Source organism: Chrysemys picta, chromosome 2, assembly GCF_011386835.1.
Source record: "Chrysemys picta bellii isolate R12L10 chromosome 2, ASM1138683v2, whole genome shotgun sequence".
NCBI classification, from domain to species: Eukaryota; Metazoa; Chordata; order Testudines; family Emydidae; genus Chrysemys; species Chrysemys picta.
The window spans coordinates 86385918-86399687 of NC_088792.1; the positions used below are offsets into that span (position 1 = coordinate 86385918).

Consider the following 13770-nt stretch of genomic DNA (forward strand, 5'->3'; position numbering starts at 1 on the left):
AGAAAAACCAAAATAAACCTGCATCTCAAGCAGCTTTAATTCTTGGATTCTTCTGCCTGCCAGGGAATACACATAAAACAAGAGAAGAACAGAGCAGGATCCAGCCAATGGATTCCACAAATTCATACACTGTGTTTGCTACCCATTTCTAACACAGGGTCTCTTATAGCAGATCATTCAAAAGGAATGTAAGTTATGAGACAAAGTACTACTGAGATGGAACAGTGATTCCATACCTGTGGGGAAAGGGATTTTTTTAGGAACCATATAAGCAGGTCAGTCATTTTAGTTCATGTTTAGTTCACGGCACCAGATAATGGCATTACACAACAGTTGGGGGTAGAGTGAGGGCCCAATGAACCAAATGAGAAAATAAAATGAAATATAAAAGCATATACCACCCTTTTATTTTTTAAACAATCGTTTCTTTTGGGGGTTGGTGGGATACCAGCGCACTCTGCTGGAAGTTTTAGAACTTGAGTCCTAATATTAGTTTGTGGCTCTATATTTAGGCATCTAAATGTTGCCTCATTTTCAGAGATGCTAAGCACCTGCAGCTCCCATGGATTGCACAAGGATTTGTAGGCTCTCGGCACTTCTACAAATTAGGCCACTTATTTAAATGTAGAAATTTGAATAAAGAAACCTAACTTCAGGCACTTGACTTCGAAAATTTTGTTCATTATCAGTCAATATTGTTTAGCTGCACAATTTTTTTAACAGATAATTTTGCTTCCAATTACAGCATATTCTTAGACTGCCTGAATGGCATAGACACTGCATTTTCCAATGGCAGTCTACTTTTTCCAATTCACTCTTAGGGACTAAAATCTCTGTCACTAGAGAGTACAAGTAAGGGATTGTCTTTGTAGGCCCTGGTCATATAAAAGGATTTGCTTTGAAGTTGTGCAGCATCTTTATGCAGGGGGTGGTGACATTTTTAGGGCTCTGTCTTTTTCAACTGGTGTCCAAATACTTGACAAAAGTAGTTGACCAAAGTAGTTAGTCGGAAAGGGCCAGACCCTCAGCTGCATCAGAGATCTGCTTCGCACGGGCAGGGATGAAAGAGGTGGCAAAGTTTACTTTAAGCTATTTTTGTTTCCTCCCTGCCCCTCACTCCATTTAATCCCTGGGGCAGCATCAGGACTGGTCTAAATCCCTTTGGCTTGTAACAGCCCCTTACAGGCCAATATGCTGACTAGAGATTGCCAAATGCTGTTTCTCTGGCCACGCCCCCCAAGCATCCCTATGCCAGAGGAATTAATTGTGAATCACTCAGTACTCCTGGCTTAGTTCTATGATTTCATAAGGGAAATAGTAAAAAGGCAATGAATCAAGCAAGAGGGATTAGTGAGGCTTCAGGACGCCGAGGATCTGGGAAAATGCCAGAATATTGTCCTAGATTTGAACCTTCCATAACATTGTAATGGCCTTGTAATATTGTTAACACTGCCAATGTGGAGCGACAAGTTCTAGCACGATACACTGGAGTATTCCGTTTCAGCTCAATGGCACATGTTAATTAATAGAACATCGTATAAAATAATTGTGAGTTGCATTGGATGGTATTTACTTATATAACAAAAATCTTCAACATGTGAAAATAAATGTGTCATTGCACTAAATCCCTGTAGAGTACAAGTAAGGTTATCTCATGCTGAATTTTAAAAAGCTGGGCTAAGCCAAAATTTTTTAAAATTAAACTATTCTGAAGCTGAACCAACCTGTGTGACTTCAGTGACCATTACCTTAAATGGTAATAGTTGCAACAGGAAAAACACATGTACCTATGGCAGTTACTATAACTGAAATAAATTAGAGAAGAAAAACTTTTTTCTGTACTTTTGAGTGAGTTTACTTTGTGCATTTGAAAGCACAGCCAGCAGCACTGTCTCCCCTGAAGTCAGACAGTCATTTACCCCCTGGCTGAAAAGACCTTTATAGACAACAGGGGAACAGGGTTTTCTATCAGAAAGAGGAATTATTTCATATTAATTACTTTAACCATTAACAAAAAACAACATTACACCTTTGGATTCCAGTCAATTTCAAAAGACAGATCTATCTTTAAGCCATTTTAGACCTTGGAACAGATCTTTGCCTGGTTTAAACCATCTGAGGATCTAGCCCCTTGACTTATTTTAAAAGTTCCACTATTAAAACATGGTACTGTAGTCCACGAAAGCTTATGCTCTAATAAATCTGTTAGTCTCTAAGGTGCCACAAGTACTCCTGTTCTTTTTGCGGATACAGACTAACACGGCTGCTACTCTGAAACCTGTCATGGTACCAACAGTTACACTAATTGCTTTTGGTGTAGAGTTTTGCTTTATATTTGGATTTCATCCTACTCTTCAAAATTCCATCATCTAAAAATAGTATAGTTATTTTAATTTCTCTGCATTCTTGTAGGAAATCAGGAGATATGGGGTCCATAACAAGCTCTGCCACTAACTTGGATGAACTTAGGCAAGTTTTAACCCCCCTTCTCCACCCTCCGCATGAGAGAATGCTAAAACCATATTATAATGTTCAGTCACTAGGTGGCGCAGTGTGGCTTATCTGAGCTGGTAACAGCCATACCTGGCAGTGCATTAAAGTAGCATATCTCTTCTCCATGATGGAAGCTCTGTAGATAGTTCAAATTTGGTACACAAGCCTGATCTGCTAGTAGTGCCCCTGCAACCTACCATGTACACAAGGAGTACGACACCCTTTGTGATTCAATTTACTCAACTGTAAAATGGGGACTTCCTTACTTCCCGCCCTTAGAATTAACTAGGCTCAGCAACTGTTTGTAACGTGCTTTGAGACCTTTGGATGTAAGGTGCTCTGTACTGTAAATGCCAAGTTGTTTATTTAGTGCTGACAGCAGGATTGGCACCACTCAAGACAGAATGATGATGATAGTCCCTGCTCAGGAGCACTTACCATCAAAAAGGCTTCTAGAAGGCAAAAGACTCTGGGAAATCCAGAAGAGGGGATAATGTATATTCTCTCTAGCTAATACATATTTACAATTGTTATTAAGAATTTATAAGAAGTGGTGAATTTTCAGGTAGTATTTGAATGAGGGTGTGACATTCTATACCCTGGGGGAGTGCTCTGTAACACCCATATTCCTCATTTACATATACACCTCTACCCCGATATAACGCTGTCCTCGGGAGCCAAAAAATCTTACCGCGTTTTAGGTGAAACCGCGTTATATCGAACTTGCTTTGATCCACCGGAGTGCGCAGCCCCACCCCCCCGGAGCACTGCTTTACCGCGTTATATCCGAATTCATGTTATATCGCGTTATATTGGGGGTAGAGATGTAGTTGTGATGTTGCATATAAAGCATGCCATGCGAGGTATCATGAGAAAGGTTATGATCTGCTGAAAGCCATTGTTCCATCTAAATAGGTGTATCGTTAATGCATATAACATTATAAGAATTGTGTTGTATGGTTTTCACTAAAATATGCTGTGGGTTGGTGACGTGCCCAGATACTAGCCCTACAGAGACAATGGCAAGGGAAGAGGTAACCAACGCCCAGGTGGGGGCTGAACAGACATCACCAGCCATTGTCCAGCAGAAGAGTTATAATTCAGTGACTCCCTCACAGGAGACACACAGGGGTATTGCTTCACCTCCTGACTCAGCAATGCCCACTAGACATGCCTGGATTTGTGTTCTCCAAGCACCTGGGACTAAGGGTATAAAACAGAACACAGGGGCCCCATGCTTGGCCTTTTCTCTGGCCCCCACCTATGCTGCAAGCAACAAGGACGCTCAGAAGACTGCAGACTCTAACAGAGGAGACTGGCTCAGGTTTCAAGGGTGAAATCTGTGTATTATAAACTGCAATATCCAGTGGGGTGAGAAAAACTGCTTAACTGCTTAGAGGTTGCCCAGTCTAATAGGGTTGACAGTTTAGATTGCGTGCTTATATTTTATTTTATTGTGGTAACCACTCTGACTTTTGCTTGTCGCTTATAATTAAAATCTATCTTTTGTAGTCAATAAACTTGTTTTACTGTTTATCTTCACCAGTGAGTTTGCCTGAAGTGTTTGGTATATCTGCTCTGTTTTACGACGACTGGTGTAGATCCACTTTCCAATGATGAAGTGGTGAACCAATTAATAAACTTGCATTGCTCATCTTTAGTAGTGCAAGATGGCATATTCCTGAGGTGCCAGGCTGGGAGCTGGGCGGGGGATTCGGCTGGTGCCTTTCTCTGTGTGATTCATGAGTGGCTCATGCAATCTAGCTGGGTGTGGGGCTCCACATGCAGTTGTGCTGAATGATAACAGCGTCTGGAGGGGTTTGCTGCTTGTCACTAGCAAAGCATTGTGAGAGACAGCCCAGGCTGGAGAGTTAAGGGGGCACAATGGTCCCACCATCCTAGGCTGCACCCCAGGGATCCCGTTGTGATGCTACGCCCATATTCTTCACAGAAATATTGTGATATGAATATGGCATAACTAATATGTTTTATGCAAGATGGGTCATGTAAGGTATCATTGGAAAGGTTATGTTTTACTGAATATGATTATTCTCTTTGTATACATGTATCAGTTCTGTATCTGAATTTAGGAATATTGACTATAACAATTACAACATTTAATTTTCACCTGTTCATTTGGAATATGTAGAGTTCAGACCAAGGCATCTCCTTTCAAGGCATCTTGATTCAGATAAATCCAATTGGGAATAAATACAAAACTGCAAGACTGCTCTAAAAAATTTATTATCCTGTCATTTTTCACTGCCCCTGGATTTTCTTTGGCGCCTGTGATTTTGCCCAAATTACTTGCTCCTGTATTTGTATTTGAGCACAGCAGTGAATTAGTTGGCCAGAAAACCTTAAGGCAACGGCAGTTCTACAAACATCCAGATGCAGTGCAAAAAATGCTTGAGGGACATCATTGCCTTGAAAAGTGGTGGAGCCTATCACAACCCACAATCAGTTATGGGCATGCCCATATTCATGACACAGATAATTAAATTCAGCCCCCCCTTCCCCCCCCAAACTCCTCCTCCTCTGCACAGAGGGGGAAATTCACTCCTCGGCAGACACCCAGCACAAGGCCTTCTCACCATCTAAATCCCCCAAATAGGGCTTACATGGACTTCAGTGGTGCATAGGCCTTTTGCTGCCCCTCCTTCACCCAAAAAGAGGCAGGCTCCCCCCTAAAATACTCTGCATCCCTCACCCAAAGGAAGGTCCCACACAGCTTACTTTTGGCCCTTTTCCTTATTTTATGGTGTTGCTGCTTCTTACGGCTTCCCTGGACTCCTTGGGACTTCCCTGGGTAGTCCCCAGCTGCCTGTTGCTGCTGCCACTCTAGAGTAGCCCAAGACAGCTGCTCATGAGCAGGAGTGGAAAGGGGACCACAAACCCTGTAGGAGCCTCATTATAAGGCAGCTGCTGTTGGTGTCCCCAACGATAGGGCTACCATACGTCCGGGTTTCCCCGGACATGTCCGGCTTTTCGCTCTTTAAATAGCCATCCGGGGGGATTTCTAAAAATGTCTGCGATTTCCCCCCCGTCGGCTATTTATCGACCGAAAAGCAGCTGACAGGGTGGCCAAGCGCTGCTTGCATTGGGGCCTCGGCAGCCAAAGCCCCTTCCTGGCTCCCCCCATCCCCTGCAGCCTTAGCATGCCGCCCGGCAGCGCTGGGGGGTGGGGCTGTGCGCCTGTGAGGGAACGCGGCGGTGGGGCTGGCAGCGGCGGCCAGAGCCCCTCCCCCGCTTCCCCCCTCCTCCAAAGCCTAAGCACGCCACTTGGCAGCGCTCGGGCGGGGTGCTCCTTGGGGCGCGGAGCCAGACACCTGCTCTCAGCCGAGCGGCACGGTAAGGGGGCCGGGGAGTTGGAGAAGGGGGGCAGTCAGGGGACAGGGAGCGGGGGGGGTTGGATGGGTCGGAGGTTCTGGGGGGGCTGTCAGGGGGCGGGAAGTGGGAGGGAGTGGCTAGGGGGCGGGGCTACCCCCCAATGGAGTGTCCTCTTTTTGAAAGTTCAGATATTGTAACCCTACCCAACGAGCCCCCATAAAGGGCAAGAGGAAGAAGGCATCCTGGGTGCTGCAGGAGCTCCAGGACACATCAGCCCTGAGGAGGGGAGAAGGAGCTCTGGTAGAGTGGTCTGAGGAAGCTGCTTGTGCTGCCTCCAGGAAGAGGAAGCGGCTGGTGCTATGCAACCACAACTGCTGTTCCCCAGGAAACCCCCACCAAGAGCATGATGGAGAAAGGTGCCTCAGCCCAGCCTAGTGTCAGGCCGCCTTCGTCCCTTCTCTGCTCCTTAGGTACGCTCCTTGGGCTTGGGCATCAGTATCTGCCTCAGGTTGCTCTGCCAGAGCTACTCCTTCCCTTCCTCCTTTTGGTGATGCCACATGATGTCCCAAAGGCTCAAGGACAGAAGAAAGCCATGCAGAGCTCAGCAGAGAACAAGTCCATCTATCATGACCTAACAGCTTGCTGCCGAACCAGCACTCCACGCTGCTTCATTCGAAGCTCCATTTACTCCTGGATCGGGAGAGGTTTGAATTCAATGGAGCTGACTGCATTCTAAAAAGCCCTTGGGAAGCTATTTCACATTGCTGATGTCAGTTTTAGATTGGGGTTAGAAGCTAGGTAATAAGATTGTGTTTTATTAAGATAACCAGGGGGATAATTGAAATTGGTAACAGTTAAAATCACTGGTGCAAGCACTAGAAACCCAGACAGCTATAGATAAAAAGGAGTCAACACTTATGTCCAGTGTAGGAAGAAAGGGGAAGAGAAGCGTGTCCTGAGATGAGAAGAAAACAGACTAAATTTGGCCAAGAGATACTTCAGCTAAATGGCTTCTTCAGCATTCAGAACACAGAAGCAGGCATTTAGCTAGAACACGTGTCAACAGGTTCAATTTCTGTAATATGACGTGCATGGATGATTTGGGATCTGCTTTTGGTTCCTCCACAATTAATGGTGAGGGCAACTTGAGAGTTATGCATTTAGTGGCAAATCAACAGATGCCATTAGTCATAGTAGGACCAAAGTATTATGGGATGGGATTTAAGGAGCTCAGGTAAGGGCTGGTGCCTGGGTGTGCTTCCTTATACACAGATGCAGAAAGGTGGTTGGGGCTGAGCCTGACATATCTGCAACTATGTGGATCCACTGGCAATGTGCCCCACCTAAAGGAGATGTAACCCAAGCAGAGGCTACTGAAGCTTTGAATCTGCAGTAGCGGCTATAAAGTGGCTCTACAATCTAGGAATAAAATTCATTCTCCTTAATCCTGCAGCATCCCCTGTGACAAGTATTGTTACTTGAGTTTGGTACATACATTACAGCACTATATTAAAGTACCCTAAGAAACCTTTAGTGCACACCAGCAGGGTCTACACAGATCAATTAACGAGCAACATGTTAGTGTGCTTTAGAAATCACACCCCAGTAATGCACATTACCCCACCATGCAGACAATCCATAAATCCCATTTTGAAAGAATGACTTGGACACCTAGGAACTTAGAGCCAAATTTTTAAAGGTATTAGGCACCCATGGGAATCAGGTGTATAGGGGCTTTTTCCACCTAGCCCAGTATCCGGTCTTCAGACAGTGGCCAATGCCAGGTGCCCCAGAGGGAATGAACAGACAGGTTATCATCTAGTGATCCATCCCCTGTCACCCATTCCCAGCTTCTGGCAAACAGGCTAGGGCCACAATCCCTGCCCATCCTGGCTAAAAGCCACTGATGGACATATCATCCGTGAATTTATCTAGTTCTTTTTTGAACGCTGTTATAGTCTTGGCCTTCACAACATCTTCTAGCAAGGAGTTCCACGGGTTGACTGCGTTGTGTGAAAAAATACTTCTTTTTATTTGTTTTAAACCTGCTGCCTATTAATTTCATTTGGTGCCCCCTAGTTCTTGTGTTATGAGAAGGAGTAAATAACACTTCCATATTTACTTTCTCCACACCAGTCATGATTTTATAGGCCTCTATCATATTCCCCCTAACCTGTCTCTTTTTCAAGCTGAATAGTCCCAGTCTTATTAATCTCTACCATGGATTTATATAGAGGCAATATGATATTTTCTGTCTTATTATCTATCCTTTTCTTAATGATTCCCAACATTCTGTTCGCTTTTTTGACTGCTGCTGCACATTGAGTGGATGTTTTCAGAAAACTATCCACAATGACGCCAAGATCTCTTTCTTGAGTGGTAACAGCTAATTTAGACCCCATCATTTTATATGTATAGTTGGGATTATGTTTTCCAATATGCATTACTTTGCATTTATCAACACTGAATTTCATCTGCCATTTTGTTGCTCAGTCACCCAGTTTTGAGAGATCCTTTTGTAGCTCTTTGCAGTCTGCCTGAGACTTAACTATCTCGGTTCATTTTTTTCTCTTTTTTTAGCCAAAAGTTCTGTTTCTCCAAGTGGATCAATAATTATCAGTTTTACAATTTTTTTTAAAACTAACTATGAAGCTTCCTAGCCAAAATGGAGTAATTTTTAAAAAGTACATCAACCTTCATTCAGTGCAATAAATAAATACATCAGCAGGCGGCGCTGTAACCAAACATGTCATTCAGTTATGTGAACTGCATATACTTTTTTCTTCTTTGGTTGTTTCAAGGTGCAAATCACTGTAGAATCTTAGTACAATATGTCATAGATTGGAAACTACGGTTATAGTATTGACAGAAATTTTCAGACACTTTGCTGTGATGAGTCTACTCGCTTCCTGTAAAATCCTATCTAGTGGAATTCTGCTGTAGGAATATTGTTAGAAAAAGAAATACCAGGCACTTACATCCTCACTCCAATTTTCTCTCTTGACATAGTTCCTAATGAATAATTACAGCTGCCTTTTGATGGACAGAACTGACCGTATTGGAATGGCACCGCTTTTTCTATAAACAGACTGGTTCATTGGGAGCTTCAACATAAGAAGATGACAGTGTTGTTCTTAACTGATTGGAGGGGTTAATGTTCTATGGGCATATTTTGGAATGTATTTACATGGGATCAACAGGAGTATTTTTATTTACCTGAATATTTTCAGGGGAGATAAACTGATATTTGTATCTTTTGTTCTCTCCTTCCCCCCCCTCCACCCCAAAAAAGAAAGGAATGGAAGAATGGGTAGTTCATTCATCATTTGATAACGTCTTTTGTTTCTATCTGGAAGCTAAAATGAGGATTAAAAGAAAATATTCCAAGCACATCTGACTGAATTCTAGGAAGGTGACAGTCACTTTTGTTTTATTTTCTCATCCCTCTCTTATTTCACTGTACTTCAGCATCTAGATACAAGAGATGAAATCCTCATCCTATACAATCCTTTAACTGAGGGATGAGCATCTTGTAATTAACATTTTTTTCCCAAAAGTAAGTAATTTGCTCTTAATTTCATGTTCTGTGCTGGGCTTCAGTGAGGAGGAGGTGCTGCTGCTGACTTTCATAAGGAGGAAACTGACAGGAGCTAACACATTGAAATCCAGGTGATTGGCACCCAGGTAATTGGGAGAATGTCCATGCAACACATTCTGTAGAATACATTTCAATTATTCTAAACAATAGATACCAAATTATGTCTAAAAACCTGTTTATATTTTATCTGTATTTTTATATTTATAGAATACATTTTACATGTATTTCTATAGCATGGTTTATGATATATAGTAGTTAGAAGATGTGAATCGGTGTTAGCTGGCATATATTTCCTGCTTTGTAATCCTTTCTTTGCTCCATGCTGCTGTCCTGCTCTGTTATGTCTGCTAAACAGGATCCACTTTGTTATACTTTCTTTGAAATGTTTTAATGCTTTGAATAAAGTTTGGGGCAAATGCTAAGAGGTGCTGAGCATACGGCTTCCATTGATTTCAACGGGTATTTTGTTTGAATAAGAGCCAAGTAAGGATTGCAGGTTTTTGGCTCCTTCTTTTTCTCAAGCAAATCATTTAAACAAGTAAATAACTCTCAGTATATTGTATTCCTCACAGGGAGTCAAACCGAACCCAAACCTGAAAACCAGTTCAGAGAGGGGTTTTGAATGAACTGGAAACTGAATCCGAACTGAAAATCTCCGAGTTGCAATGAACCTGAACTGGAACCAAACCCAAAAAAACAAAAATCTGTAACTAGTTCAAAATCACAGGTTCAATAATCCCGGGGGAGGGTCTTTTGGGTTTCCTGAGGAAGGGTCTCTCTCTACTCCACCCCTAGAGAGAGAGAGGAGGGGGGAGAGACTAAACTTCCCAAGAAGCCATTGAAGGTGGTGAGGTAGAGAGGGGTTCTGGGATTGGTAGTTATCCTGTCATGCCCACTTGAGGACTGCCCATAGAAGGGAACTATAACTCCCAGAACACCTCCCTTCCCCCACTGAGGGCTTGGTTCCTGCTCTGCAAGTCAATGTAGAAAGGGCATTTTCTGGACTGAAATTTATTTTGTCACTTCAGTGGTCAAAATATGACTGACAGTTCTGGAGAAAGGTTTACTAATGCGTACAAATAACTTGTTTTAAAACAATTTTTCTATAAGGAAATATTTATCATTGTATTCTTTTGTTAGAAGTTACAAGCATAATGCAAGCATAAGTGTGTGTGACATTAATCTGCAGGAAATGTACCTGAACTGGTTCAAACAGGTTCAACGTGATTGAAATGGTTATCGAACCATCATTCTAAGTTAGCGTCTGAACTAGAACTGAACCAAAATGTTAAAACATGTTGATGAACCTGAGCCACAAGTGACCTGCAATTTTTAATACAGTAGTTCGACTCCCTGATTTCTCACATAATTAGTTTAACTGGCACATTTCTGTGTCCCCTGGACTGCACCAATAATGTGGATTTTAATGAAATACTCCTCTTTCCTATATTCCTAGCTGTTTTAAATACACTAAATTATGAATGAATTTCTATTTACATTAGCATTATTTTAGCCAAAATATAGAAGACCACTTATATACCAGTTACAGCACATTGGGATGCCTGCATTCCGTCACTACACCAAATGGTTGTTTGCTTTAAGTTGCAGTGACTTATAGTAATGGAATATATTGAAAGGATACAAAATAACCTGTCCCTTGTTCAAAATTCCTGACATCTTAACATTGTCTATTGCGCCAAACAGTGCTAATGACAAATAGATGGAGTCATCCATCTCTTTTTATGGGACACAAGGAATACAACATTCAGTCTTACATCAGCAATTTAACGTTGGCATGGGACTTTGAGGAAATTTGGGAAGAAAGAAGGTATTTTATAGCTAGTGGCACAGCATAGTACTTACAATTAAGCAATTAGAATATATTTCAGAAGAGATGCTTTTAAAAATACATATATATGGAGATCAACACATTTTTCCAAAATCAAAACAGTCAAATATGTCAGACAGTCTGTTTCTATTTACTCTGTTGCCCTTGATTTATAACTTGGGCTGTATTCATACACTATTTATATTAGAACGATAAAATGCTGTCTTAACTAAACTAACAATTATTTAGAAACAAGCAATTTTGGACAATTGGGGAGGTCATGCAGACCGCCCAACTGCATTTTCCAGCAGAAACAGATCAGACATGTACAGTGGTTGACATTAAAAGTCAGCATTTCACATCAGTTAGAACACAGTGGTATTTAAGACTATAACAATTTTCCTCTATACTTAGATAGGTGATATCTGTAATAAACTGTGTGGGTAAATTTGGATTTTTAATGCCTTCTGCTGTAGCATGCAATCTGTTTAAACAACTGTGTGATTAGGTCTATCATCCTGATTAAATTCAATGTGTTACCATATTACATACAAAAGGAATACACTTTTTGCACCTAGGGTAATTTGCCAGTTTTGCATTACAAAAAAGATAGTTGTCCTATCTCTCTCCCGTACTCTGTGCATCTTTCATTCCCTGTTCACATTCTTGTTCCACTTGATTTAATCTAACCTGCTTTTGCTTGCTTCACCCAGGAATTTGGTTGGTTGTGAAGAAATTTCTAAACAGAAGAAACTCTGCCTACAAAATACTTATTAGGAGATGGGTCTATGTATACAGCTCTGGCCCTGATAATACTCTGTCTGGGATGGCTCTGAAAGAGGCGTGAGCTGAAGAGGCTGAAACTGCTTCTATTAGACTGGTCACAACCTTTTTAGTTTGTGCATATATAATCTCACTTATCACTGGTCAGTGTGAAGCTTTCTCTAGTGAGCACGTGCACCTAAATGTCAATTTCTGTAGAACTTACGCTTTCATTTAAGAACAAAAAATTAAGTTTCTAGTATCTAGTTTCTAGTAAATTAAGATAACCTTCTCAAAGGAGAACTTGTAAACGAATGCAATTCAGTCTTGAGTCTGCAGACAGATGCAGGTCTCCTCTGCTGCTCATATCTTTGCGAAACACAGCTCTTATTCAGAACCATGTGGCCACTGACCGCTCTCTGCTTGCTCCATGTGAGGCACTTTGCAGCCACAGGTTCCACAAGTATTCACTGAGAACTCAGAGCTCTGTTTTGCTGATTTGAGGGTAGATTCGAGTTTCAATAGAATCCAGATGGACAGGCTTACTTCTGTTCTATTCAAATTCTTATATGGCCTCCATCACGTCTAAATAGCCAATACAAACTGATGGCAGTTAAAGATTTGTAGCTGGTTATTATAAAGGGACCAACTTTAACACGACCAGTTTTATCTGTCCAAATTTCTCCACCGAGTCTAGTACAACCGAAAACAAAGAAGAGTTTCACTGAAGTGAAATTACAAAAATAGGGATATGACCTTGTCTGCTATTTCTGTACTGAATCCCAACGTGTATTGATTGCATGTTGAGTTCTCTAAATGCAAAGGAATAGCAGGATTCAGTTTGCTATTAAAAACTTTTAAAATAATACCTGAAGATTTGAACAGAGCATTCCTTTTGTTCCCGAGGCAAAACTCTCATTGACTCAGTGGCGGATTTACTTTTTTTTCAGCCCCCAACATGGTGTCACAAACAAGCTGTCCAACAGTTGGATATCACGGTGTCTGATATGCTTGTAGAATCATAAGAGGGGTGTGATGGAGGAACAGGGCAGAGGGGTACATACATACAGTTTCACAGGGGTCCCCTGGGTCAGATATATGCACAATGAGTCACTAAAGGATGGTGTGAGGTCTCTACCAGCAGCCAGTAGCCCACTGGTCATCATAATCACTGAGAAATGTCTGTACAGATGATAATTATTATGAAGTTATGTGCACATGCTGAAAATTATGTTAAGGCAGTATCCAGAAAGTGGCATGTCTCAGAAGGTTCCTTTTGGCAGGGGGTAACAGACATTTATCCTCCCGTCTGGTCATTGTGTGTTCCAGTATATGCCTATTTGCAGCCTGAGCCACATGCTGATAAAGTGTTTGTGAAATCTACAAGGAAGGAGTATACAGGAAATAACCACTTTATGAACAAGGACAATGGATTGTTCTAATATATCTGGAGTGTAAACAGGCACCTGGGACCTTTCACTGAGAAGACAGCTGACAGAGTGACTTGTCTTATGAATGGAGGGTCACTGCCAAACGTGGCTGTAAAAAGGTGGAAAGACTTGAGGTGAGCACTGCTCTGTAAGACAGGTAAGTAGCTAAGTAAGTAAGTCTAGTTCTACAATGCGTGTTATGATTTTTTTCTATAGGCAACCATTTGTTTCCAATTCATCTACTTGCTATCACTTGTATCTCTATACACTAAATAAACTTTTACTTGTTTTCACTAATGAGATGTCTCACAGCCCAGGGTACACCTGGG

At 41.8% G+C, this 13770-nt stretch overlaps 1 protein-coding gene across 12 annotated transcripts in view; it reads right to left on the bottom strand.

Moving 5' to 3' along the window:
• Positions 1-13770, bottom strand: part of MYRIP (myosin VIIA and Rab interacting protein) — a 373571-nt gene that overhangs the window by 52850 nt on the left and 306951 nt on the right. The window lies entirely within an intron of this gene.